This window comes from Malus domestica, chromosome 17, assembly GCF_042453785.1.
Source record: "Malus domestica chromosome 17, GDT2T_hap1".
NCBI classification, from domain to species: domain Eukaryota; kingdom Viridiplantae; phylum Streptophyta; class Magnoliopsida; order Rosales; family Rosaceae; genus Malus; species Malus domestica.
In genome coordinates, this window is record NC_091677.1 from 33,565,297 (window position 1) to 33,588,764 (window position 23,468).

The following is a 23,468-nucleotide window of genomic DNA, read 5'->3' on the forward strand; positions in this document are numbered from 1 at the left end:
GAGTACTTGGATCTAACGGAGGACATGACACAGGACTGAGCACAATGGCGTTCAAAGATTCATATAGCCGATCCCATTCAGTGACTTGGATTTTCCAAGTCTCCAACCGAGAAGTTTTCCTCACTCGGGAAATTAAGGGAATACTACCTCAACCTACATGCTCCACTCACAAAGCTTCAACATACAAGCTTCAACAAAAGAAAATTCAGAGAACTTAGCGAAGAAGGCTTTGGTGTATTTAACACAATACGTTGAAATGAAGGAAAGCTATTTATTGATATCCCCGATAAGTCACAAATATGTACATATACATGAGTCAAAATAAACAAACAAGAGGAAGCCTTCACAAAGGTTGCTTAGGAGAAGTCTCAGCAGTCGGTAGAGCCCCAGAAAGAGCAGGCACTGGAGGGGGATCATTTGGAGCCTCAGTACTGGACAGAACCCTAGAAGGAGGAGGCAGCAGAGGTTGATCATTTGGAGCTTCATTACGCGGTACAGGCCTAGAAGACGAAGGCAATAAATGCCTTTGGAACAAACCCACAAATCTCTGATGATCAAGTAAAACCTGACCATCAGATTCCTTCATCTGGTCAAGCTTCCTCTTCATGTTTGTAGCATAGTCATGTGCGAGCCGGTGCAACTGTTTATTCTCATGCTTGAGCCCTCTAATCTCCTGTTTGAGACTCATCACTTCAGCCGCCAATGATTCAACTTGGCGGGTTCGAGCAAATAGGCGTTGGGCCATGTTAGACACAGAACCTGCACACTGAACACTGAGAGCCAGAGAATCCTTAACAGCCAACTCATCAGACCGTTTGGAAAGTAGTCTGTTATATTTGGGAGTGAGAAGGTTCCTGGCCACTACCGCATCGGTCATATCATTCTTCATCACGGAATCCCCAACGGTAAGATGACCAGTAGGGGAGACGAAGGATGGGCGCCATATGTTGTCTGGAGAAGGTGTGTCTGCCTCTTCAACAAGGTTCAAGTCAAAACGACGGTCGGAGGGGCCAGACATTTTCAAAGGTGTTGAAGAGAGAAGAGGTCGGACAAATCAAGATCTTAGAAGTGCAAGAATGAAGCTTCTACTGGTGGAGATTCAAGTGTGCTTTGGAACTTAATGCCAGCCTCTATAAAAATCTGCACTCGACGGAGCTTCAAAAATCGAAGAGGCGTTTGCTTTCTCAAAAGCTGGGCTGCTCAGAGACCACGAGACGTTTGCTTTCTCAAAAGTTGGGCTGCTCAAAGACCACGAAGGCCGATATCAGAAATCGAAGAGGCGCTTGCCTTCTCAAAAGCTGGGCTGCTCAGAGACCACGAGGGCCGATCTCAGAAATCGAAGAGGCACCTACTTTTCCAGCCTTGTCAGCACCTGTCAGCTTTGCGGAAATTATGGGCATTATGTCGAAGATTTCTGGTGAAGTAGAAAGCACATGAATCTTACTGTTCAATCACCCACTTCCCACACGCAACATTAGATCATGGGTACCACAGATAACTTTGCTAAAGTTCTCTGACAAAGTTGAGACACGTGAAGCTTGCAGCTCCCACTACACCGCTCTGACTAAGAAGGGTAAAAGAATAGCAAAGAAACAGCACTAACAAAGTTTAGACACATAAATTTTGAAGGTCTAGCTACCATATTATTACCCACAATGGTAAAGGAACAGTACCACTGCTGGATAATTGGGAAGTCCCTGTGTGTCAACCACCGTCCTCCGAATCTCGAGAGCCAGACTCCCAACATGATTACTTTCTCAAAAATTGAAGAGACACCGCTCTCCGAATCTCGAGAGCTAGACCCCTAGCAGGATTGCTTTCTCAAAAATAGAAAAGGCATCGTTCTCAGAATCTCGAAAGCCAGATCTCCGACAGGATTGCTTGTTCAAAAACCGAAGAGGCACCACTTTCCCAACTTCAAGAGCCGGATCTCCTTGGATAAAGCTTGTCTGTAATCTTTACACGCAACATCAGCTTTCCAGATACCACAGACCACTTTTTCAAAGTGCTCTGACAGAGTTAAAACATGTGAAGCTGGCAGCTCCCACTACCGTGTTATGACCAAGCAGGGTAAAGGAATAGCATTACTACTTGTTGTTAGGGAGACTCCTATATATGTTGACATCCATCCCCAACAGACAGGCAGACCTGCAAAAATGCTCAACCCTTCCTCATATCTGAGAGGGCATTCCCAAAGAAGCCTTTCGAAATATTTAGCTTTCTTTCCCCCCGATAATACCTCTGCAAACAAGCTATACTAGAGCAAGAATATCTCATATCATCAGGGTTAAAAGCAAGAGTATCCCATATCATGTTTTTTCCCTGTCTTTTCCTTTGGCCTTGTTCTTACCTGCAAGACAAGGAGAAAGAGAGCAATCAGTCAGCACTTGGAATCAAGCTTCCAGTCAGGAACTGACTGCCTGGAACCCCTTACTTGATTACTTACCTGGCATTGCTCTCGAGTACTCATCTTCAACATCTTATGCTTCCAGGGAAGATACCGCATCTGCCTGATGAACAGATAGAGCAAGTGAGAAGGATACAAGGAAGCATGTGGAGACAAGCGTAACAGCACACGTGCCGATACATCCACTACTCTGTCAAAAGCAAAAGTATCCCATATCAGCAGGGTCGAACGTACTATAGATTTGATGGACTTGTTTTGACCCTCAAATTCTTCAGTCGGCCTTATACTCTGGAGGAAACCAGAAAACCCTCCAGCCCAGTTCAAGAATAAGCATGTGGAAAGTTACTTCTTCAAAAGCAAAAGTATCCCATATCATATCTTCTCATTTTTCTTCTCTTTATCCTTCATGCTGCCTGCAAGATAGGGAGAATGTGAACAATCAGCCGGAACTCGAAATCAAAGTTCTGATCTGGGACTGATTGCTTGGAGCTCTGATTGCTTACCTTGTCTGTAACCTCTTTCAGCAGATCCCCTAGCTCGGCGACTTGGAGAACTCCTATTACATGGTTTGTATCGCGCTTGACCAAGCCTGAAACTACAAGTAAGCTTCAAGTGAAATTAATACATTACCTTGTGCATCTCCACCAGTTAAAGATACCACCCCTGGATGGAGGAAGAGTACTTCCAGAGAAGATGCCACATCTACCTACGAGACAGATAAGGCAAGTCAAGACGATACCACACTCCGGTACTTAGAAGTTTTGTGATTACGAGATCATTCTCCCACAATATTTCCTAATGTCATTTGTACTAAATCATTCACTTGTACTCACTAAAAGAGAGCTTGAACCTATGTACTTGTGTAAACCCTTCACAATTAATGAGAACTCCTCTATTTCGTGGACGTAGCCAATATGGGTGAACCACGTACATCTGGTGTTTGCTTTCCTATCTCTATCCATTTATATACTTATCCACACTAATGACCGGAGCAATCTAGCGAAGATCACAAAAAGCGACCGTTTTCGCTACCTAGGATCTATCTTGCAAGAGAACGGAGAATTAGATGGAGATCTCAACCATAGAATACAAGCTGGATGGATGAAGTGTAAGAGTGCATCCGGCGTGTTGTGTGACCGTCGTAGGTCAATGAAGCTCAAGGGAAAATTTTATAGGACGGCAATAAGGCCAGCGATGTTGTATGGCACATAATGTTGGGCGGTGAAGCATCAACACGTGCACAAAATGGGTGTAGCGGAGATAAGGATGCTTCGTGGGATGTGTGGGCACACGAGAAAGGATAAGATTGTGAATAAGAATATCCGAGGTAAAGTAGGAATACCCGAAGTTGAAGGAAAGTTGAGAGAAAATCGGTTACGGTGGTTTGGACATGTGCAAAGAAGGCCTACTGACGCTCCGGTTCGAAGATGTGACTACGGAACAGAGGTTCGGGGCCGAAAGGGTAGAGGAAGACCTAGGAAAACTTTGGAATAGACCCTAAGAAAAGATTTAGAGTACTTGGATCTAACGGAGGACATGACACAAAACCGAGCGCAATGGCGTTCTAGGATTCATATAGCCGACCCCACTTAATGGGAAAAGGCTTTGTTGTTGTTGTTGTTGGTTCACTCTAAGTAGATAGAGAGCACCTTCTAGAATGTGTTTTCTATATGCTTTTGATTATTTCATATAATGTTGAATGTATGATGCCCCTTCAAGAATGAATTTCTAATTCTGCAACTGCATGACTAGTTAGTGTGAAGCTACCTAATTGAGAATATTCTACGGAATGTACATGTTTGAAAGAAAGAAAATGCTGTTTAGTCCTTTAGTTAATTTGCCCAGCTGCAAAATGTGAATAAAAAGACATGAACAATGTGTTATTGTTAACAACCATAGATCGCATTAAAACAACATGCATGGTCTTCAAGTTTTTTCTGATGAAGATTTTTAAAATGGGGAAATTTGATATGAGTCTAATTTTGCGAGTCTTTATTAAGTATAGTTCAATTTTACTTGATTATTGAGTTAGGTCCAGCTTATTTTATCCTGCCAAATTTATCCCTAAACTGACTAATTAAGTAATTAATATATTTATTATTATTTTTATTTATGATGATTTTAATCCTTATTCATAGATTATCTTATGCTTAATGATCGGATTAATCCTTCTCCCTCACATGTCTCCTTCTCTTTCACGGCAACTTCTTTTTTTTTTCCTCCCCCCAAGCATAGATGACCAAAGATGTCCAACCTTTAATTTCTATTGTTGGTTTGATTTGTAGAATTTAGCCAATCTTGTCAGCCTTACTTTTTATTCATGTTTCTCTATTCTTTTTTTATATTCTAAAACTCTTTATTTCTTCTTTGTGGTTTACTCCCTCAGTATTAGGGGTGCAACTCGGACGGGTTGAAAGGTCAACCCAATTCTAACCCAACTTTTACAATTCGGGTTCGGGTTCAGGTTGAGTTTCATTCGGGTTCATTTGAGTTAGGGTTTAATTGGGTTAAGGTTTACTTGGGTTGAGTTTGGGTTGCCCAACTTTTTCAAGTTTAATCTTGTAACAACTTAGTTTCCAATAATTCCTAAAAAAATTAAGCAAAGTAGCATCAAAGCTAGCTTACTCTAATTTCATAAATCAAAATCTAATATAAGTCTATAAAGCTTTAGGATTTAGAGACTATGAATATGGGCTGACTAATCAAAGCATTTTATTCCCTAAGAGTTTAAGTAATTATAAAGGGTAATTTATTAAAAAAAAAATAGAAAGGGCGTTGGTTTTTGGACTTAGCAAATTTGGGCCTAGAAGACGTATAATTTTGACTTAATGCAACTTCTCACTTTTCTCCTTAGTCTATGAGTTTTTCTCCCACCTTGGGTTTTACCATAGCGATGTTTTGTGACTTTTACTTTTTATGCATTCTTCCGTTAATTTGAGACTCACATTCGTTCATTGTGACACATCCCAACCCGGAATGTCCACTAGGACTCCGAATCGAGCTGTGATGGTCAACACCTGGAAGGTAACGAAGCCGTAAAGTAAAATGATGTGGAAAATGTGAATAAATTTAAACCTAAGTGTACCTAAAGATGAGAGTGCGTTGTGAGCGGGAATGAGCCCATTTCACACGCGATGTCAGAGCATAAGTAAAGTACAGTAGTGTGGGTAAGGATCATACCTTCGAAGGTAGCCACCTATACTGAGATTCGCCACGAATCCTCGTCGATACAAACTTTCAGTAGCTAAAACCTGAAGGGGCGCAAAACAAGGGTGAGTAGGCCTGAAAATAAAGTTTTTAATAAAAACCTTTTGAAAACGTTATAACCACTCGCTGTAAAACCCGTATAATTTCCCAGAAAATAATAATACATACGTATATTGAAATCATGCTCGAAAGTAGTGAAAACCAAGTATATGCCATGTCAAGTATCTTAACAATGAAATAAGTAAGTCAGGTGAAATAAATCAATGTAAAATGATATGTCAGCAGAAGTCACCTAACGTGACTTGTACAACTGAACCTATAGCTCATTAACCAATTCCTGCACACGAATCGGAACCACCTATTGTGGTCTGTACAACAGGGCTGGGAGTAAATAAGTTCGCTCAAGTGCTACGATCACGTGAAAGCTGTACGATAAATCGCGAGTCACCTATGAGTCGGAACCACCTATTATGGTATGTACGACATGGCTGTGCACCAAACTTTGATCCAAGGTGAGCGTGCGGTGCGGGAGGTGAACATCACGTAAATGACTATGCCCTGGCCACGGGCGGGAGCATTAATACTAAAGTGCAGGATAATGAGCTGTAAATACATCTACGTATAACCATAAACAATGCAACTACTAACATCAAATAGTACTCACCTGAAACTTACCTGGCCTCTGCAGCGTCACACAATGTTATGCATATACATACTAATGCATATACTAAAATGAAATGCAAGCATGACATGACACTTAAAAATATACGCTTACTTAAAATAGTCTCTGGGAAGATGTAAAACATATATATGTATATATAGAAAACCAAAAGCCCACTCACTTGGAGTCCGCGCTACAACTCCCTAGCACAAACATTAAGGCGTCACGAATGATTGGCACTTGCGACCAAAGCCAATTTGGACGGGAAAAGCCTTAATTTCATCCAAACCTGCCGAAAACCCTATAAAGGTGATTCTTGATTTGGCCTTTAAACTCACTCCAACATCTCAACCAACATCTAGGCTTCATTCCTGAACTCAAGAGGAGTCTAATGGTGGTGGTGGTTGACGGAGTTACCTTCGGATTTGATGGATCACCACCCTGAAGCCGTCGCACCCACCGGTGTATTTCTTCCCAATTCCGAACCTAATCTCCTGAAATTTGATGTGGAAATGATAAAGGAAGGGTAGAGATGATGGTTAAGAGTTGTAGATCGGCTTAATTCATCGGAAAAACAATCAATTTCGTCGGAGAAACACAAGGGTCACCACCGGGTCACGGGTTAAGGGGAAACCAATTCGGTTCCCCTCCTTTTTCCTCCTTTCCTCTTTTCCCATAAGTTCTCCTCATTTTCTCATTTCCTCATTGGTTCGGTTCCTCCCTTATTTCTCTCATTTATCCTCCATCTCCACCGACCATCTTTCTTGCTTTTAATCTAGGCCACACACGTGGCTCTACCAGATTTTGCTCTAAAAATCTGAAGCATTCTAGAAATAAATAAATTTACAATTTTGCCCTCGACTTCATTCGTTAATATCTCTTTCGTTATAACTCCAAATCACGATCTGTTTGCACCCACTCGTTCGTAGCAACAAGTACTACGAGGATAGGCCAAGAAAATAAACCTTACATGACACGACACGACAGTCAACAAAAGTCAACACTTTTGTCTCGAAGGGCATTTTCGTAAATTCACCTTTTAAAATTATAAAAATCATAATAATTGGGGACGGGTCGTTACACATTGTGCCGATGACTTCATCAACTGAACTTACTTCATTGCTAAAGACCTGATGCGCCATTTAGTTAAGTATTTACATACTTAAGGGGAATTGTTGCAGTCTTATTAGATTAGGAATGTGATTGTGTAAATCTTAGTGTATCTAGGAATATCTTGGAATATTCTCTAGGATTAGATATTATCCTATTAGAGTTGTAATCCAATTAGGGTAAGGATTTAACCTTCCCTACTAGTAAGAATAAAGGCACAATGGTGTGAGATAACACACACCTCACAATTACACATCTCTCTCTTTAGTATATTATGCCCACAACAGTGGCATTTTTTTCTCTCTCTCTCTCTCTCCCTCTCTCTCTCTCTCTCTCTCTCTCTCTCTCTCTCTCTCTCTCTCTATATATATATATATATAACATCATATTATTTGACTGAATTGTCATAATCTAGTTGAACTCATTTCAATTAAGTTATTCTCTTTTCACACGACCTAATTTTGTTTTATCTTTTTTTATTACCAACAGGATCCTCATCGGATCATTTTAGTGAGGATCTTAAGGATCCGTAAATCGTGTTCGTTCATGGTACATCGTGAGGTTAATTTTTGTTAGGTACTATTTGTATTTAATTTTAAATAAAAATATTTAAAATGACTTTTGACTGCACGATGTACGATGAACATATATAATTTACGGATCTCCGGAATCATCACAAAGAGAATCCAAAAGGATCCAAATTCTTTTTAGAGAGTTTTAACGAAAAGTCCACAGTACTGTTCACTTTAACGAAAAACCACATTTTTACACTAAAAAATCAAACTTGTTACTATTCACTTTACCCTTTATTTTGTCCTTATCGTTAAAACTCAAAGTTTTTAAACCATTTTTATTAGTTTTCTTTTCTTTTTATTGAAGTGGTATTTATATATTTAATCCATCATCATCTTTGCAACAACTCAGCAGAAAGCGATTGAGAGGTGGAGGATATGGATTAAAATTATGGGTAAATTACATAGTAGCCCCTCAGGTTTGAGCTCTATTGCAATCTCATACAACATCTTTAAAACATTTCACTTTCATACCTCAAGTACTATTTTATTTCAATTTCATACAACCGTTAAATTTTCCATCCATGGATCTGTTAAATGCTGATGTGGCTGCCACATATATGACACGTGGCTGCCAAATGTCTGCCACGTGGCAAATAAAATAATTTTTTAATTTTTTTTTTAAAAACCTAAAATTGGAAGAAAAAAAAAAGGTCCGAACCCAGAAGAAGAAGAAAGAGAAAGAGAAGAAGAAGAAGAAGAAAAAAAAAAGAAAAAAGAAAGGGGTCCGAACCCAAAAGAAGGAGGAAGAAGAAGAAAGAGGAGGAGGAGGAGGAAGAAGAAGAAGAAGAAGAAGAAAAAAAAAAGAAAGAAAAAAGAAAGGGGTCTGAACCCAGAAGAAGGAGGAAGAAGAAGAAAGAGGAGGAGGAGGAAGAAGAAGAAGAAGAAGAAGAAAAAAAAAAAAAAGGGACCGAACCCAGAAAAAGGAGGAAGAAGAAGAAGAGAAGAAGAAAGAGGAGGAGGAGGGAGAAGAAGAAAAAAAAAAGGTCCGAACCCAGAAGAAGAAGAAAAAGAAAGAGAAGAAGAAGAAGAAAGAGAAAGAGAAGAAGAAGAAAGAGAAAAAAAAAAAAAAAGGACCGAACCCAGAAGAAGAAGGAGGAAGAAGAAGGAGGAAGAAGAAGAAGAGAAGAAGAAAGAGGAGGAGGAGGGAGAAGAAGAAGAAGAAGAAGAAGAAAAAAAAAAAGGTCCGAACCCAGAAGAAGAAGAAAGAGAAAGAGAAGAAGAAGAAGAAGAAGAAGAAGAAAGAGAAGAAGAAAGAGAAAAAAAGAAGAAGAAAGGGACCGAACCCAGAAGAAGGAGGAAGAAGAAGAAGAGAAGAAGAAAGAGGAGGAGGAGGGAGAAGAAGAAGAAGAAGAAGAAGAAGAAAAAAAAAAAAAAAAAAAAAGGTCCAAACCCAGAAGAAGAAGAGAGAGAGAGAGAAAAAGAAGAAAGAGAGAGAGAAAAAAAAAAAAAAGGTCCGAACCCAGAAGAAGAAGAGAGAGAGAAGAAGAAGAAAGAGAGAGAAAAAAAAAAGTGACAAATATGTTTTTTTTTTTTAAATTAAAAAATTATTTTATTTGCCACGTGGCAGACATTTGGCAGCCACGTGTCATATATGTGGCAGCCACGTCAGCATTTAACAGATCCATGGATGGAAAATCTAACGGTTGTATGAAATTGAAATAAAATAGTACTTAAGGTATGAAAGTGAAATGTTTTAAAGATGTTGTATGAGATTGCAATAGAGCTCAAACATGAGGGGCTACTATGTAATTTACCCTAAAATTATTTATTTAAATGTGGAAAAGACAAGTTGGACCAATGTGCATGTCGCGTATTATAATATGTTGGGAGTTAAGTGAATTGGTAATATTGGATTAATAAAGCGGAATGGATATGGGGACAAGTGAAAAAAATAATTAAGTTAAGACTTAAGTCAATTAACATAATTATTTAGAGCAATTGTTGAATTGTCATGTGAGAGTTCATCACTAAATTTTCTTGAGTTGCACTACAAAGGATTTAAATTCTCAAAAACATAATAAAATTTATTTGCGAATTGAAATTTCGATTAAATTCGAACCAAAAAATTAGGGGAAAGAGACAAACCAAATGTTCCAATTCAGGTGCAATTTCGGAGATTTCAACAGCTTTGCTTGCTTATTGAATTAGAGTTTTTGAATTAGAGGATCTAGGTTAGGTAATGGAGTCTTTGATACAACTTAACCTGAAAGAACTGCCCCATATTTTTTAGTGTTTGCGATGAATGCTCAAGGATTTTGGCGGTTGAAGCAAAGCGAAGAGCGTGTAGTTTGCGCTTTACACCATGTGTGTGTGGGCAGTGGGAGAACTTAATCTCAAGGTCGGTAGTAGAGATTAGCACCCAGGGCCGGCCCAGGCCCAGTGCAGGAGGGGCGACCGTCCAGGGCCCAAAAAAATGAGGGGCACCAAAATTATTAGGGCAGTATATTTATATATGTTTTTATAAGAGTATAAATTTATAAAATTTGATTCAAAGACACAGAAATTTAACTAGAAGTGGTGGTTTGTCATTTGAAAATAATAAGGAGGTCTTGGGTTCAAAACATCATGTGTGCTTATTTACTTTCCTTTTTTTTACAAATTTCTTTTTATAAGAGTATAAATTTAGAAAATTTGGTTAAAGGATCAAGAAGTTTAATTAGAAACAATGATTTTTGTTGTTTAAAATTAACAAGAGGTCCTAAGTTCGAAATGCTATGTGCATGTTTATTCTTTTCAATTTTTACAAATTTTTGTTTGGTTGGTAATTTATTTTTAGTTACTATCTAGTAGCTATGTGGGTTGTTATTTTTAAATATTCGTTTTAATTCAAGTCTAATCTTCAACAAAGAATAATACGTAGACCAAATTTGCAAATTATATGACGTGTCATCAAAATGTTTAATTTAGTAAGACTCAAAAACATCATTATTTTTTAGTCCCATATTGACAAGGTTAGTAAATAAGAAAAAAACACCTCACGATTTATTCAAAAACACATTCAAAGTTCAAATGGAAAACAAAACTCATCATCTATCTACTTGTAAGCCCGAAGTTTTTTTGTTTCCCTCTCTCAATACAAAATAAATTAGTTTGTCTGTGTTTCTAAATTATTGAGTTTGAAGTGTTTTTCTAAGTATAATTTTTTTGATGTCTTGTGTGTGAAAATAAATAATTTTCTTACATGAAGTTAGGGCACTTTTTTTTACGTCGCCCCGGGCCTCAAAAATCTCTGGACCGGCCCTGTTAGCACCCTAGTGACTCTCTCCATCATTTAGAATTTGACACCCTTAGTCTGGAAATAAGAGTTAAACATCAAACTACATATGAATTGGTAGTGAAAGTGAAACCTATTGTGTTTAGTAACTGCCATTTTGAAATGGAAGTAAAATGATCCAAAACTGATTAATCTCAAAGGTAAGAGATTATATAACCAAAAAGAACCTACCAATAATTTTTTGCAATTTCCCTCGTGTATGTCTCTAATCTTCTAGTCATTTCAATTTGTCCTTGAGATATTGCAGAACAACTTTGGTTCCTCCATCTAAAACCGTCCCCCACATTCTGTCAAGTATACATCCATACAATGAGAAGGTCAATGATGCATAGGATAAGCTCCGATAATCATACAAATGAAGTATATTCAACAGGTATCATTCTATTATCATGGGATTGACTCTGCAGTGGAAAGTCTAACTGATTAGCATGCAATTAGACAAAATGTAATGCCTCACTGACATGTTTTCTTTATTATATGAATAAATGAATTGATAGCAAGAGACTATACAGAGTGCATCACTATAAGAACTCAAAGTAGTCATATTGTGAGCTTGGGATCAGGCCCCGAGTTTTGTAAATCCTAATAGGTGTAATTTTGCCTTGCATTTCCGTCCACTATAATTACCCATGAACGAAAAATGAATATTAGAATAAATGAATTAAAAAAAATTATGGAGATAAGGAAAAATGAAAGTGACGAAACTATGTTACCTAAAACAGGAAGAGGATGACTCAACTGTTTCTCTTCTCTCCTCTTACGCTATAGCAACGCTATTTTCTTACTTTAATGATACTCAAGCAGCAACTTAACTACATAAAATATTAAGCTAAATTAGCAGAATATGATAATCCTCATTTGGGCATTTTGCTTTAAGCCATACAGTAGAAAAAATTATGCTAAAAATACAAAACAATGAACCACCAAGTAAATCAGAAAGCAAAAAACCCACATCCGAAAGTACCCAGAAGCTAAAATGATAGAAAGAATGAGAAGGGGAATTGATATGTACTTGTCCATGTTGCAATCCATTTTTTGAGCAGCAGCAACAACTCAATCGTCGCCGTCCAAATGCCAGACCCTCTTTGCCTTCTCTCTTTACACATGGACTCTCTGTCTTGGGTGGAGAATCAAATTGAAAACCCCATCTGCCAAATTAAAGAAGGAGAGAAGGAATTGACTCTTTGCATTCGAGAACATATATGTGGAGAAAACTTTGAAAGATAGAGAGATAAACCAAAAAATCCAACATGAGAATCAAATGGCTTACCAACTGGGTAGGTTTTTAATTTCTTATGCAGTTAATGAGTGCGTATGCAACAGTTATATAGGTTGCAACAATCAAGTGAACTGGAACCGCTAGTCTGCAACTTGGGTTCCTTTACTTTCGTGTTTCCATGTTTTTCCTTTTAGTTTATTTTTTATTTCCTGTGTTTTCTGCTTTTGTTTTTTATTTTTTTATTTGGACATTTCTATCCTTTATTCATATTTTTAACAGTAAATCACGTGAGTTAAATTTTTTTGTTTGAGGGGTTTTATAGTTCAATATTTTTGGTGAAGCCTTGAGACACCAAATTTGACTTCCGACTTTCTAATATTAGAATTCCAAAACAATGAACTTTAAGTCCCTCAAATACAAAAGAAATGATTAACTTACAAGAGAAACAAATGGAATTAGTAAAATACAAAGACATTGTTTACCCACAATTCATCCATTCAAGGGCCGGTAACTCTCAAAGGTAGGGTTCTGGCTTTCTGCCTGCGCTTTCCCACATGTGAGAGGACTTTCTTTTAATATAGTGCGCTACGGGCGGATTTAAAAACTTTTGTGACTACAAACAACATTTATTATTTTATTTATTATGTGACTTTAGATCAGAAGTAATAGTAGGCTCTACTTACATTTCTGAAAGCTTTGTACGAGAAGTAAAACACATCCATAAATTGTAGTAGTTCTTTGAAATTCCAAATTGTACGATAAGTAAAACACATCCACAAATTGTAGTAGTTCTTTGAAATCCCAAACTCATTTGCTCCCTCGCATCTATTTTTCAAACACTCCTCGACTATTGTAATTTGCCAGTTGTGGAGCCATGAACTACGATGTCCCTACTTCAATCAAAATGTAGATAAATCTAAACATATATTAACTTCTGTTGATGCACAAAATCGGAAGGGTCTTGGAACAACACAAAACCGACCGTGAATCTGCAAGAAAGTAAAGAACACAAGATGTATCGTGGTTCACCCCAATGTTTGGGCTACGTCCACACTGATGTTGATATTGTTTCACTCTGAATGGTGAATATACAAGAAGGCTAGAGGCAGTGTGCTCTCTAACCTATTTTCTGTGTTTGCCCTCTCTGAGATGTTTTCTCTCTTCCCATGGCCTAAACCTTGACCTCCCCCTAATGAGGAGAGTGAGGAGTCATTTTATAGAATAAGAGCTCATCACTTATTACATATTTGCCACTTCATTTATTACATAATTACATTTGAGTCCCCCGAGTATTTATACGAGATCTAAATACGAATGCCCTAAATATGGTACAAACAATTTCTTTAAGTAAACCATCATATTTCTCACAAACAAAACACCAACATTTGACAGGGAGGTAAAGATTTTAAAGAGAATTCTAATTGTTGAAGCAATGACGTGCTGATAAACAATTAATAATGTCCATAGTGCAAACGGAGAGAATAAAACTATAATTTATATTCTCTCTTGAAGGTATCCATAATATATAACCAACGAATGGTTTTATCAATAGTTTACACATGCTGATCGAACTTCAGAAGTTGGAAGAAAGAGTATGTCCACAGAAATTGCCTGATTACATGCTACATATCTGAATTCAAAGTAACCCATGATCAACTTGCGTTCCCAATTCTATCTCAACCAAAATTCACCTTCCAAACACAAAAGTTCACGTCAATTCAAACTCATCATACTAAAAAAACAGAGGAAAAAAAATAACCAATTTCACATGAACAAATCAATCTGAGTTCCAACTTAGTTTTCCTGCAATAAAACGACCAAAGTTAAGAAAAACAAAAAACATAGAATGAGTGATACGGAAGAGAAACAAATCCCGCTAATAATTTTTAAAATTTACCCAAACCATTCAAAGTAGCAGGGACGAAGCTTCTTCCCTCCTCCTTTGGATTTGTGGAATATTCAATGTACATTTGCGAGTTCTTGGGAGTTATTTTATCTTCTCCGTTGCGGTAGTTTATTTGGAGTCCTCTACGATCATGTTTCCTTTTTGCACGTTTAATTTCTTTTCTTATTTTCCTTATGTTTAATCTCTTTTAATTATTACTTTTTCTTACAAAACTAACCTTAGTGAAAAATTTCTGTATTTCTTTTCAGTTAATGCAGTTTTTTTTGTTTCAGGGGCATTGTTGTACGATTATTTTTTATGAAGCCTTGAGACACCAAAATTGACTTCTAATTTTCTAATAGTATAGATAGATTAATTTATTTTCTGATTAATATATACAGTTAGATTCATCGAATGGCACATGTTTTTTTTTCCTTTTTTCTTCCCCGCTCATTTTCTTCTCCCTTCACCATGTAGCAGTCGTTCTTCCCCAATTAGGTTTTTAGTTTTTCTTTCCAAAAAATATGTAAAAGGGAAAGACATAGTGGGGAATAAGACTGCAAAGGGCAGAGCCGATTTGGGATGAAAAAATAGAGGGAGGAAAAGAGAAAGAAAAAAAAAAGAACCATTAGATCAATCTAATGGTATATATTAGTTAGTAGGGAAAATAATTATGAAATTTCTAAATACATAAAAAAATTATAAAAGATTATATTTAAAACTTACAACACGGTGAGCTTTGACTCTTAAGTGGACTGTAGTGCCACTCAGTAAAGTTCAGTGACAAGTTAAGCCTCACATAAGTTTTTCTCGATGGTTAGGATGTTTAATGTTTTATTCAACCAATGTTCAAACATTTCCCCTTCTTTCTACGGTAGATTTAAGTATAAAAAGTCTACTCTCACGACATTTTCATACCATATTTATACCATATCTTTGATAAAGATGAATCCACATATGTTGGTGGGCGCTATATTTATTAGAGAGGTGATACAAATATAATAAGTAGAATATAATAAATGTAATATTACTCATTTAAACATTGTTATCGAAAAATCAAACCTAAATCGTTTAAGAACTAAGTATTATAATATACTCAAATGATGACTTAGAACAAGTCAAAGCCCAATGGTAGAATCTTCCTTGCTTGTCAAGGTTTCTAGTATTTTATCTCTCTTTTGTGCCAATTTGCCAATATTTTTATGGTTTGGTCAAGTGAATAAATGGGTAGAGCCCTACTACAGTTCCAATTATAGAGAAACAAAAAGTAATGAGCTTCTGTTATCCCTTTCGTCACCATTTTTTGAAAAATCGTTAGGTATGAATATGTTAGACACCTGTAACTTGATTGGTCAAATAGTATCTTTCTCTAAAAAAAACTTTTTTTTTTACCGCCCCACAAAGAAAATATTTTGTAAAAAGCATAGCTACCAACCTCAGCAAACTCATCTCCTTTGGCTATCTTTTGTGAATTTGAATTAACCACCAAATGGTGGTTTCTAGTCTTTTGCAACTAATGCAGGGATCAGGGTTTTGCAATTGGTTGATTGCTTCAGTGAATATGATATTTCTTTTCAACCCGTTGTGTCTTGTGTTCAAATCATCTTTCTCCTCTTAGTGCATATTTGTTTTTTAAACTGGCATGATATTCATTGATGCGGTAAATGAATAAGTACAAAAGCCTTTTGTTTGGGCCCAAAAATATTGGTTTGGGCCGAGTTTAGAATTGTTCTCGGCCTAAGAGGCCGTGTTTAAGTGTCATTGGGGGTTACCCGGCTCATGGGCCGCACAGTCGAAGCTGGCCGCGTCCTATCGAGAACTTGTGGGATGTGGGTGAGTCCTATTGTGAGAAGGAGTTTCGACAGGATAAGGATGTTGAAGTTGGAGATTGAATATGGCCTGATAACGAGCTAAGCTTAAAGTCCTAGTAGGAGTAGGACTGGCCGAGATAAGGATGGATCGGGAAAAAAAGTTCTAATCCGAGAATGATTGAGATTCAATACAGGTTGGCTACTATAAACAGGGAGGGAGGACATCGAACAAACTCTCTAGTTTTCAACACACAACCTACCTGCGCAAACCCTCGCTTTCGCGAAACCTTTCAACAACCTTGAGATTTTTTATTTTCTTCTTTCACCGAAACATTTTTAGTTTAGATAAACAGCATTGTGAAGGCAACCGGTGAACATCTTTAGTTTGGATAAACAACACTGTTGCCGTAGAATCAGCCGACTGTGGAGCACCTTTAGTTTGAATAAACAGCACTGCATCGAGGCCGACTGGTTGTCTATCCAAGTCTTGGTCAAGAAGGGTTTTTAAGTCCTTCTTGGCAGATGTCATCTCATTAGCCTTCTTGGCGAAGTGAGGTGTTACGAGTTACTGGGCTCGGCATATTGAACGCCAAGTTGTTTATGATTGGTTATTCTCAAGTAGGTTTTAGAGTTCGGCATTCTGACAGCCGAACCACTATCACAATCAAGACGTACATTTGTTTTGAGTACTTGTGTCCTTATACTCTGGTGTCGATTTGATGTGCTTATACTCTTATGAATATAATCACTGTGACCGAGTCCGGCGCTAACAATTTGTGAACTTCGCAGAACTAGTAGCCTTATTTTCAGGCTTTAGAACCCGAAGGCCGAGAGTGTTCCTTCCTTGGCCACAGTTGCAAGATCGAGAAGTTAGCAGCGCGCCCAACACCACATCAACAAATTTTACTCACCGGTCGAGCTCAGCCGTCGAGTTGGCACGCCCCGCATACAACCGAAGGACGTAGTTAACTTACTAATTACTCGGCCTGCGCGCCACGTAGGTTTAATAGTTTTTAGTGTCAACACCTCGATAAAAATCTTTTCAAAGATTTCAACCTGGTCGAAATTAAAAAAAAAATATCCATACCAAGAAATGACATAGTACTATCTATACCAAGAAATGACATAGTACTGTCTGTACCAGTACAATCAAAGTAAAGGGTTTGGGGTGCACAAAAAGGACGTGTACCATCCCAAATGAGAATATTTGAGCTACTAATCCCTGCACCAATGGTCACATATGCAACATGACATGTTTATATCTGATGCATTACTACTAAAATCTTGTGCACATATGAAATACGTTGTGAAAATCTACCTAATTTAGAATAAAATATTTTCTATAATTGTAACAAGAAAATGATGTTTAGCCCTGAGAGTTTTTTATTTTCTCTCTCTTTCTCTCGAGAGTTCTTCCCTTTGTTTGAGGGTGCTTCTCACCTTTTTATGTGAGTGATCCCGATCGTGCTTCCCTTGGTTGCCGTTTGTCCTAGCTGCAGCTAGGATCGGTGGGTAGCTTTTTGTTTTTGTTTTTTCTTTCTTCTCCTTTTCCATCTGCTGTCGATTCTTCTAATTTTCCCCTTTGGCTTTCCCAATTCTTCAAACCTCGTGGGTATCCTTTTCCATGGCCCTTCCTTACTTGGTTTTTAGCCGTGTTTTCTGTTGAGTTCGTGTGTAGAGTTCCGGTGTTGTATCCAGCTCGGGTGTCTCCCACACCACCATGTTCTCTTTATTGTCTGCCGTTTCCGACAAGGTTACTATTCTTGCGAAGTTCACGAATCGCCGTCGTCGGATTCGGTCACAGTGATGTTATTCGTCAGAGTAAACTCTCGCCGAATCGACACCAAAGTGTAAGGGCACAAATACTCAAAGCGAATATAAGTCTGTTTGGACCCGATTTTACATCATCGGTCCGAGCAATCGAGGCCGTTGAATAAGCAGATATTAAACCGTTGGCTGATAAGGTGGTTGAAATGATTTTTTGAAGAGTAATATTATTTTAATAATATTATTATCTCTTAATATTAACTAGGATAGTTAAGACCTAATTTTTGATATATCCAGTTGGTTGTTTCGGAAAAGATATCTGATCTATCTTCAAAGGATTGCACGGAGACATTTGAATTGGCTTATCATATCAGACTCCAAGTGTATGCAGTCTCCTACGTGTTCTGTTTCTGATATAGGAGTGGGTGGTGCAGTTCAAATGGACCTTGAATTCATGGACAAGGTTGAAGCACGTGGTTTATTTTTCTTGGGATATGATGATGAATTTCATCAATTGTTTTTCAGAATTTAAGATGATGAAGGAATCATCATGCATGCATGTGGTCCTCGTGTGGGGAGATATACTTGATGGATTGGATTGGTGAAGTGATTGCATGGATATAAACTTGTTTATTTTATGGAAATAAACTTGTTTATTTGTGGTGATGTGATACCAAGCCTAAAAAGGGGGATAGGTCTTAACCTATGGCACGGAGCAGCTGCACTAGTTTGAGTTGCGGATGAACTCTACTTGATTATCTGACCGTGGAGAACAAGTATTTCAGTCCTATAAATACAAGATGCCGTGCAACATTTGAAAGCCCCCTGCAAATCAACACAAAATTGCCCTGCGCAAATTCTCACAACTTGTGATTTATCTTTTTCCTTTTTCGCTGACACATCTTCCGTTGGCATCAACAGCACTGTGGAAGCAACCGGTGATATCTTAAGTCGGCATAGATAGCTCTGTCATCGTAGAGTCAGTCGGTCTCGCAGTATCTTCCGTTGGCATCAACAGCACTGCGGCGAGAACGATTGATTACCTATCCAAGTCTCGGTCGAGAAGGGTTTTTAAATCCTTATTGGTCGAGGTCATCTCATCAGCTTTCTCGGCGAAGTGAGGTGTTACAGTTATTACATTCGACACGTTGAAAGCCGAATTTGATATTGAACTTCGTAAGAATAGTAACCTTGTCTTCAGGTTCGAGAGCCCAAGAGGCCGAGACGTGTTCCTTTCTCGGCCGCAATCGCAAGACGCAGAAGTCAGCGGCGCACTCAACGCAACATCAACGAATTTACTCCTCGGCCGAGCTCGGCCGACGAGTTGGCACGCCCCGCATTCACCGAATGACGTAGTTAGCTTATAGAATACTCGGCCTGCGCGCCACGTAGGCTTTGTAGTTTCTAGGGTCAACATTTTGGCACGCCCAGTGGGACCCAGTGCTAAAACTACGAAGTTCATATGATATATCAAGATTCCAATCTGGCTCAACGTAGCCGATTGTACGAGCTCCTGGAGGAATTGAAAAAACATAATGAGGAACGTAAAAAATCTTTGGAAGCAGAAAAAGTTCTTCGTGGCCATAGAGAGATGCAAAAGTCATTCGCTTGCATGTTGGAAATAAAAGCTCCTGTTACCCTGCAAGGGCAATGGGTAAATGAAGACAGGGCTCGATTTAATGCCTGGTTAGATAAAGAAAAATTTCCTTACGTTTCTGATTATAGATCAATTCCATTTGAAAAATGGTTAGGCCCAAAGGCCGGGGGGCAATTTTTCGCTCCGGCCGTAATCAGACATCGGCCTAAGAAAATTGTTAATTTGGCCGAAGAACAAAGGCCACCTATTTTTTCGGTCGAGGCTGAAGATATGGTCGGCCAAGAAGAAAAACCTAGGCTACCTATTTTTTCGGTCGAGACTGAAAGTGTGGTAGGCCTAGAAGAAAAAATGCAAGTCCCTAAGTTATATACAAAAATTGACTTGGAAAAAGATTCGTCAAAAGAATGCTCCAGTGACGAACGAGGCCAAGATATTGGCCTAGCCCGAGAAACTACGCCAATTGATATGATTATTGGCAATAAAGCCGATATGGAGAAATCCTGTTTGGCTAAGTTATTTGAATTAAAAGCCGAAATTATGCCTGGGGGGCATAACAATTGTTCCACACATTCGGCGGCCGAAAATGCAAAATATTTTGCCGAGTCAAAAATATTTGGGCAAATTTCTTTATTCGGCGTTGGTAAAATTCAAAGTGAAAGTTTTGATACAAAAAGCCTTCGGCTTGGAATAAAACATCGTTGGCCTCCTCCACTTATAGTAAGGCTACTTTTGTTTTCTTTTGCTACAAAATAAAAATAAAAATGATTTTCTTAACAATTCGGCTGATCAGTCGATGCTTAAGAAAATAAAGTGCGCGAATGGCCGAGAATAAGCAAGCAGGGCGGTGGAAATTCGGTGCATTTGGATTTTGTCATTCGGTGGGTCTGCACGGCTTTGAATCTCACTGGAAATAATTGTTTTGTTATTTGGTGGAATTGGGAGTCAGAAAAGAATAAATAAGATAAAAGTATGCATGGCCGACAGTATCATTCCAAGTTGGGCATAATAGGCCAAATTAGCCAGGCTTTGATCTTGTTTTTTATGGCCTTGGTTTATATATATATATATATAATAATGTCGAGGAGTAGATGGTTGAAGGATAGGCCAAACTCGGCCGAGTGTGATTGTTTCAAAAAGGTATTTGCAACATCTTTGATAGATGACAGGTCGAGCTACCAGGAATGGTTGCCTCGGCCCCTATTTCCTCGACTACCAAAATTTTCTCGGCATCGACAGTCGAGAGCTACGACGAGTTTTTATTGGCTGTGAACAATTAGTTTCCTTAACCTTCGGCTTACGGGCCGAAGCTCAAGGAAACTGGGGGGCAATGTTTGGACCCGATTTTACATCATCGGTCCGAGCAATCGAGGCCGTTGAATAAGCAGATATTAAACCTTTGGATGATAAGGTGGTTGAAATGATTTTTTGAAGAGTAATATTATTTTAATAATAATATTATCTCTTAATATTAACTAGGATAGTTAAGACCTAATTTTTGATATATCCAGTTGGTTGTTTCGGAAAAGATATCTGATCTATCTTCAAAGGATTGCACGGAGACATTTGAATTGGCTTATCATATCAGACTCCAAGTGTATGCAGTCTCTTACGTGTTCTGTTTCTGATATAGGAGTGGGTGGTGCAGTTCAAATGGACCTTGAATTCATGGACAAGGTTGAAGCACGTGGTTTATTTTTCTTGGGATATGATGATGAATTTCATCAATTGTTTTTCAGAATTTAAGATGATGAAGGAATCATCATGCATGCATGTGGTCCTCGTGTGGGGAGATATACTTGATGGATTGGATTGGTGAAGTGATTGCATGGATATAAACTTGTTTATTTTATGGAAATAAACTTGTTTATTTGTGGTGATGTGATACCAAGCCTAAAAAGGGGGATAGGTCTTAACCTATGGCACGGAGCAGCTGCACTAGTTTGAGTTGCGGATGAACTCTACTTGATTATCTGACCGTGGAGAACAAGTATTTCAGTCCTATAAATACAAGATGCCGTGCAACATTTGAAAGCCCCCTGCAAATCAACACAAAATTGCCCTGCGCAAATTCTCACAACTTGTGATTTATCTTTTTCCTTTTTCGCTGACACATCTTCCGTTGGCATCAACAGCACTGTGGAAGCAACCGGTGATATCTTAAGTCGGCATAGATAGCTCTGTCATCGTAGAGTCAGTCGGTCTCGCAGTATCTTCCGTTGGCATCAATAGTACTGCGGCGAGAACGATTGATTACCTATCCAAGTCTCGGTCGAGAAGGGTTTTTAAATCCTTATTGGTCGAGGTCATCTCATCAGCTTTCTCGGCGAAGTGAGGTGTTACAGTTATTACATTCGACACGTTGAAAGCCGAATTTGATATTGAACTTCGTAAGAATAGTAACCTTGTCTTCAGGTTCGAGAGCCCAAGAGGCCGAGACGTGTTCCTTTCTCGGCCGCAATCGCAAGACGCAGAAGTCAGCGGCGCACTCAACGCAACATCAACGAATTTACTCCTCGGCCGAGCTCGGCCGACGAGTTGGCACGCCCCGCATTCACCGAAGGACGTAGTTAGCTTATAGAATACTCGGCCTGCGCGCCATGTAGGCTTTGTAGTTTCTAGGGTCAACAAAGTCTTAATAGTGAACGTGGTTCGGCCGTCTGAATGCTGAACTCTAAATCCCACTTGGGAGTATCTAATCATAAAATAACTCGGCGTGCAATGCGCTGAGCTCAATAAACTGTAACACCTTACTTCGCCGAGAAGGCTAATGAGATGACCTCAATCAATAAGGATTCGGAAATCCTTCTCGACCGAGACTTAGATAGGTAACCAACCGTCCTCGCCGCAGTGCTGTTGATGCCAACGGAAGATACTGCGATACCGGCTGATTCTACGATGACAGAGCTATCTATGCCGACTTAAGATATCACCGGTTGCTTTCACAGTGCTGTTGATGCCAACGGAAGATGTGTCAGCGAAAAGAGAAAATAAAAATCTCAAAGTTGTTGAGAGAATTTGCGCAGGGCAGTTGTGTGTTGAATTGGAGGTCCCTCGAATGATGCACATCCTCCTCTATTTATAGCATTGGATACTGTTGACCCTAGAAATTACAAAGCCTAAGTGGTGTGCAGGCCGAGTAATTAATAAGCTAACTACGTCCTTTGGTGATTTGCGGGGCGTGCCAACTCGTCGGCCGAGCTCGGCCGAGGAGTAAATTTGTTGATGTTGCGTTGGGTCGCGCTACTGACTTCTGCGTCTTGCGATTGCGGCCGAGAAAGGAACACGTCTCGGCCTCTTAGGTTCTCGAACCTGAAGACAAGGTTACTATTCTTACGAAGTTCAATATCAGATTCGGCTTTCAATGTGCCGAATGTAATAACTGTAACACCTCACTTCGCCGAGAAGGCTGATGAGATGACCTCGACCAATAAGGATTTAGAAACCCTTCTCGACCGAGACTTGGATAGGTAATCAATCGTTCTCGCCGCAGTGCTGTTGATGCCAACGGAAGATACTGCGAAACCGACTGACTCTACGGTGACAGAGCTATCTATGCCGACTTAAGATATCACCGGTTGCTTCCACAGTGCTGTTGATGCCAACGGAAGATGTGTCAGCGAAAAAGAAAATGAAAAAGATCTCAAGTTGTGAGAATTTACGCAGGGCAATTTTGTGTTGATTTGGAGGGGGTTCTTCCTGATGTACAGCATCCCCTATTTATAGTACTGAACCTTGAGTCCGAGTTTACATCATACTTGGACTAGGTTTCCCTCTCCGGATCACCTCGACCAGTCCTACATCTACTAGGACTATGAACCTAGTCCTTAGCTAAGCTGGATTAGTTTCCTGGATATCCGATCCCTCGAGACTCCCCATTGCACTAGGATTCGTCCTAACTGCCCTAGGTTTGGACTCCCACGGGTTGACCGATCCATGGTCCTTTTGCCGCTCGGCC

The 23,468-nt window shown here is 39.0% G+C and overlaps 1 long non-coding RNA gene across 2 annotated transcripts; it reads right to left on the reverse strand.

The window, feature by feature from the left end:
* Positions 1-11,082: 11,082 nt before the first annotated feature.
* On the reverse strand, positions 11,083-12,631 carry LOC108170771 (uncharacterized). Of its 2 annotated transcripts, XR_011578356.1 has the most exons (4): positions 12,505-12,631; positions 12,247-12,382; positions 11,948-12,046; positions 11,083-11,521 (listed from the first exon to the last, which is right to left on the reverse strand). It is a non-coding gene; the product is annotated as an uncharacterized lncRNA (long non-coding RNA). The 2 variants fall into 2 exon arrangements; XR_011578357.1 differs by lacking the exon at positions 11,948-12,046.
* Between the last annotated feature and the right edge of the window lie 10,837 nt (positions 12,632-23,468).